Genomic DNA, 6,549 nt, shown 5'->3' with positions numbered 1-6,549 from the left:
GAAACGTAGCCCCTAGTGAGATTTTATACTAGAACTCTATAACCAACGGTTAGCAATAACAGAGGAACTGTTTCGACCTACCACCTGTGCCAACACGCAAGCCTTTCCCACAGACGGCGCCAATTGTAGGGACACGATTCGTGGCGGACCGTAACAGTGTCGGGTTCGCACGTAAAACGGCCCTAACAATATCATTTGTAGAGCGTGGGTTTGAAAGGCTAGGCCTTGATCGATAGGCGGTGGGTTTTTCATGGCGTTCATACAAGGTTAAACGATCGTCACCCCTAGAGTTTTTCTCCTGGAGGTGGGCTTGGAGGCTCTCGTTTCTGGCCATTTTTCCCAGCGCCCCCTTTAGGTTACTGATTTTTCCTTTTATATCCGTCTGTGCCCACTGCCCTTCATCCACGTATAGGGTCAATCTTTCCAAGGCTGATACTTGTCCTATCAGTCCATACCCAAAGTCGTTGGGGGTGGTTGTAAAAGCTGGAGAGTGTGGCTCTGTCAAGTGCAGAGCATTAAATGGCAGTAGCAGCAGCTTTCCCTGGATATTTTAGATCTTTCTTCCAAGTTCTAGTCCTATACCGTTTTTACCCTTCCTTCTGGGGGTACTGTGGGTCTGCCGAGGACTGAACTACCCTTGGCGGTACCCAAAGGCTATCTTGTCGAACTTGGGTCATAGTCCTCCTCGGCTTGGGCCTTTGAATTTTCCCTGGGTAGATGGGCCTGGCCCATAAATCATTTGCGCCCCACAATAACTAATAGGAATTTGTCAAATCAATAATTTTTAAAAATGTTGTAAAATAGTTTGTGACTGTAGCCATTACTCTTTTGGAAATACGTGTGAGTGAAAAAAAAAAATGTATGAAAATATGTGTAATATTATTTAATCATTGAAAATGGCTGTTTAAATAACAATAACAAATGAGCCCTATATTACATTTCTTTTAAAATTTATTTACAGTAAAGTTTATTTTATCACGTAACCGGCTTTCTTAAAAAAAAAAAAAAAAAAAATGCATCAATTTATGATTTATATCAATGTATGAAAGATGATGAACTTACCAGAAGGCTCGCTGAATTAGAAAACTTGTTATTTTTAGAAAAAATAATAAAATAAAAAAATAAAATAAAATGAAAGAGGTTGGTCTGGTGAGAAAAAGAGGTGTGTGGGGAAGGGCAGTGAGAATAAGAGAGTGGGAATAAAAGCTGGCGGCTTAAAAAGTAGAGAGGAACAATTTCTTTTTATTTAATACTATATAGATAGGTTGGTGGGCTAGGGTTTTCTAAACAAAGTCCAATCCCTTAACTAATTTTTTTTTCAGCCCAAAGTTGCCACTCTCAATGCAAACCATTTATAAAAATTTTAATCTCCTTTTTATGCTGTGTAAAATACGTAATTAATAATAAAAAATCAATATGTTAAAATTTGCAGGGTATTACACAATTGTTGGATGGATTCCATTTTACTGTTTTTGCAATATCTTTCTTGTTTCAAGTCTTATTTCAACTTATGAGCCATCTTTTTAAAGAGAATTCAATTGTTCATAATGTAAGTCCAAATTTATCAAGACTGAACGGTCAAATCTTGGTCAAACATTGGTTAGACCCAGGTCAACCGTGGCCAAACTTGGGAAAAGTAATAGAAAATGTCAATTTTAATGCAAAATGATGAATTTTAGTGTTTAATAAAATTTTGAAGTTGTTTGACCCTCAGTTAATTCGATTAAAACTTGATCAACAAAAGATATTTTGGTCATTTTCCCCTTGGCATTTAAAATTGATAATTCCAACATTTGGTTGGGACAAGTGACATCAAATCTAATATTCTTCTGATCTTGGGATGAAAATTTTATTTTTATTTTTATTTTTTGCTCAAACTAGAATTTTATAGGCAAAACAAAGGTGAACAAAATACAGTATCTATAACCACCTTTGATCTACTCTAGTTTCTTTGGCTCTTGATTAACATGTATGCTCTTTAGATCACTAGTACACTTGTTGACTATGACAATTGCAGTGCCATTCAAATCACCCATAATGATGTCTTTCATTAACAAACACGTTGAGATTGATTGTGATTTTATTTGTTTAACACTTCTAACAAGGGAGTTTTCACTTATTCTTAGTTTCCTCTTAAGACTAACTGTTGACTTGTTCACCAAGTCTCACCCATTTTTTCGTCATCAGGGTCTCATCTCAAAAGTCAAGATGGATTCCTCCTTAATTAATTAAGACCTCGAGTTTGAGGGGGTAGTTTAGTATATACAGTACTATATTTTAGATGTCTATTCAATATATATCAGATCCATGATTGAGCTAAAGTTAAGGAGCATTAATATAATCTTTATTTTTGTCTCACTCGAGGGATTTTGTGTTTGATATATGTCAACTCTATTGCGTATATAATCAACCCCTTACAATTTATTTGATTAATGTACAAAAACCATACAAATTATTTACAATTTATACAAGCATAGGCTCATTCAACCTCTGCTCAACATTACCGAGCTTGTCAAATTAATGTCGAAATTGATTTCACAAATCAGCTTAATTCTCAGCAGAAGATCGGCCAGACGTCTTGAATCCGAAGCGATTTCGAGCATTCACGCTCTCCCCACTTGCCACCAGGTAGTGCACTTAATTTTACTTATTTAAAAAAAAAAAAAAAAAAAAAAAAAAAAAAAAAAAAAAAACTCCATTCAAATGAAAGTAATAAAATCCATTTCATAGTGTATATTTGATTTCTTGTCATTATTGGTGTACATGCTACTATGTCATTCAAAATATAAATGACGTTATATTGGAAATACATTTAAATTTATAATATAAATTTATTTTAGTTATTTGAATACAAAATTAGGTCAAATTCAGCTAACTATGAGGTAAAATCCAGATTCTCCTCAAAAATAGCAGATTTAAATATTTGAACCCAAAAAAAAAAAATTAAAAATTCACAAACTGTACTATTAGAGTCAGGTTAAGTCCGAAAACTTACTAAACTAGATTAATTCCCATTCCTACGTTGAAAACTTGTAAATATAAATTCTGACATCCAGATGAGTGACAGAAGCAGCTCTTTTAAGCAAATTCTTCACAAAAATGCAAATCCTACACTTAGTTATCTTAATGAGTAGGTACACTTATGCAGTTATGCTGATCATCCACGCAATCAAAACTAAAATGTTTGTGATCTTGCTTAATTAAAATCTCATCAGCAAAATTAAAAAAAAAAATAATAATAATAATAATAATAATAAAATTTCAGTTATAAAACAAAAAATGAGAAATAATTACAGGTTTTCTGTATTGTGATATTAGTAGGGATTGAGTTGTAGAATTAATAGCATATTTTAATTATAAAAAAAAAAAAAAAAAAAAAAAAAAAAAGTTCTTGTCTAAGGCCCGTAAAGCATCAAATGCTAATGCAAAATATATACATTTCACAACCCCCACCCATTATACAGAATAAAGATAAGTAAAATACTCAAACATGAAATGGAAAGCAAAAAAGTGATAGACTAATAAACTTGAGTCACATACATCTTAGAACGCACCCATAACCTTTTTTCTTTCATTAAGCTCCTTATCAGAGCTTGATCCTCGAACTAAATACGTATAAGATACCTTAAGTTGTAGCGTTGGTGTTATTCGTGAAGATGTCCCGACTTGTGCCAGTCACGCTATCAGAATCAAGACTTCGATTAGTTGACAATCCACTATTAAACGTAGATAGCCCATCACCAGTTTCCGATTCCAAAATGGGTCCAACATTTTGAACGTTGATGTAATTTTGAGAAACACGAAATGATCTCACCTCCTGATAGGTAATATCACCACTAGGATTGATTTTTTCCTGCTCCGCGTCTGCATTCTGTTGCAAATCTGATGCAAACTCTAGCCTTTCCATCACATCGTTCATCGTAGGCCGTTGGATCCCATGATCATGCACACAACTCTCTGCAACCTCCACGTAGACCTTGAAGCATTCTGGTGCAATCTTCCCCTTTAGATATGGATCTATGATCTCATAAATGGTCCCATTTTCAATGCATTTCCGAGCCCAGCTGGGTAGATGCAATTGCTCCTGCCCGAGTTTTGAATTCACTGCCTTTCGGCCACATAACACTTCAAACAACACCACACCAAACGAGTACACATCGGTTTTCTCATTCACTTGCAGACGCCTTGCATAATCAGGATCCAAATATCCCGGTGTACCCTTAACATTGGTGGTAACAGCAGCTTGATTTTGGACAATCCAAAATCTGAAACTTTAGAACCCATTTGTCATCCAATAGAATATTGGTGGCCTTCACATCGCGGTGAATGATAGGGTTTTTCATGCACGTGTGGAGGTAGTGCAAGCCACATGCGGACCCAATGCATATCTCAAGTCTTTGTTTCCACGTGAGAGGATCGTTTTTCGTGTCAAATAGATGGTCACTGAGGGTACCATTTGTCATGTATTCGTAGATGAGAATCATCTCACCGTCATCATTGCAATATCCAATAAGAGAGACAAAGTGGCCATGGCGAAGTTGAGAAAGCATCTCGATCTCAGTCCTGAACTCCCGAGCACCTTGTCGAGACTCAGGGTTCAAGCGCTTGATTGCCACAATCATACTCTCGTCGATGAAACCCTTTTATACATACCCAAAACCACCTCGGCTGATAATCAGTTCTTGGTGGAAGTTATCAGTCGCTATTTTGATTTGGTCTATTGAGAACCGGCGGCATAGTTCTTCTGGTAACGATGAAGCCTTCTTCCTTGTTGATTTTCCTTTGTATGGATCATGCCAGCAACAGCACTTTGATAGTTGATAATAATAAACATAGTTCCCGGACTTCCTTAGTTTCAAGAGAACCATGCAACACACTAAAGTGAGTACCACTAAGATCCCCACACCACTTCCAATTGCAATGAATACTGTTTTCTTTGTTTTGGACTCCTTGGTTGTAGAGACAGCAGGTAGAGAGGGCAGCATTTGACTAGGTCCTGCGAGGTTACCATCTGAGTTGCTCAGTTTGAACACTTTCACACCGTTTAAAATTGCATCGTCAGAAGTAGCTCCTGTATCAGGGTGTAGATCAATGGAGAGAACATGGTTGTTGTCCTCAACTCCCTTCTTTTGGATTTTTACTACATAGTCCTTGTAAAAAGGCGTAACGCGTTCATCAGTCCACAATATTACATCAGCACCTAATTCGGCTAACAAATAGTCTATATATATGATGAACCGTCTTTGGCAAACGAAGTATATAAGTTTGTCTATTTCACAGAAATGGAGCCTCACCAGGTAATGAAATCCCGAATCAACTGGTAATTCCCACGTCAAATTAGACATCTTGTTCTTGTTGCTATCTAAGCCCATTGTCCTTGCAGACCGATATACATCATCTGGTGCTGTGTAATTTGCTATTTTAGAGTAGTTGGGTATGAAAGATGTATTATGAATAGTTAAGCTTGAATTTTTGAAGTACTTTATATCCGGGGACCATTTTCTAAATAAGCCTGTGTCTTCCGTTGGTGATATCAAGTTCCCACCCACGTTTAATCGATAAACCATCTCGAGTGCCATGTTGTTGCTTATGTAGAACGTAGTACTTTGGCCTACATAAAGTGGGTTTATGGGTGCACCTTTTGGACTGTAATACAGGTTTTCAGGCATGGACACAATCTCAATTCCATTAATGAAAGCATAGAAATTAATCAAAGTAGTTGGAAAAGGGATGAAGGTTAGATTCAATTTTTGATTTGCTGCAACGTTGATGCAGAACTCTTTTACAATCAGGTTTTGCAAAGAATCAGCAAGAATAACGGCAGTAGTGAAGTTTCTAAGTAAGGTGAACGAACCTGCTTTGACAGTGAAAAAGGCCTTAGACCCCTCATAACCATAGTAAGAAACCGGGTTAAAGTGCAACCGAACAAATTTCGGGCCATCGGGGAGTGGAAATACGTAGGTGAATTGGGAATAAGATATACGTGTAGTATTGTAGGGAGCTTTTGTTATGGTGCCTTCTTTTGGAGCGTGAGAGGTATCAGATTTGAGATTATGTTCGTCTTTGGGAAAGAACTTGGACTGAAAGTGGCCACTCCAGTCTCGCCCATCCATTTCCTTCGAAATGTTTGAAGTGGCACTGCCACAGTCGAGGGTAATATCATCAACGGGGACATAACGAGGAGCTGTGAAAGAAGCAAGTGTGATATGATAAAAAAAGGAAGACTAACCAGAAGATGGAAAGGATAGGTGTGAGTGTGAGCATCGAGAGGTTCCTCATGGGAGCAAGAAACAAATTGTGGTGGAAAAAGAAATGAGAGGAGGAAAATCTCCTTTTATTCCTACTTTATAAAGGTAAACTAACTCATTATTGAGCTAGGACAATGATCAAGCTATCTACCCCCATTTTCTTTTCTTTTTCTTCCAGTAAGTGGCACTTGAGAAGATGATCTTAGTGGGAGACATCTTCCTTGTTTTTAGGGTTTTCACCGAATAAGAATTTTTTATTAGTTGAATGCAGGCATTATTATCGATCATTTAGAGAGAATAT

General features: G+C 36.8%; 1 pseudogene; it reads right to left on the bottom strand.

Annotated features, from left to right (window-relative positions):
* Positions 1 to 3,625: 3,625 nt before the first annotated feature.
* LOC115968751 lies at positions 3,626 to 6,279 on the bottom strand (annotated as a pseudogene).
* Between the last annotated feature and the right edge of the window lie 270 nt (positions 6,280 to 6,549).

This window comes from Quercus lobata, chromosome 2 (assembly GCF_001633185.2).
Source record: "Quercus lobata isolate SW786 chromosome 2, ValleyOak3.0 Primary Assembly, whole genome shotgun sequence".
Lineage (NCBI taxonomy): Eukaryota > Viridiplantae > Streptophyta > Magnoliopsida > Fagales > Fagaceae > Quercus > Quercus lobata.
Note: the sequence above shows the minus strand (reverse complement) of the source record. Positions and strands in the feature narration are given on the sequence as shown.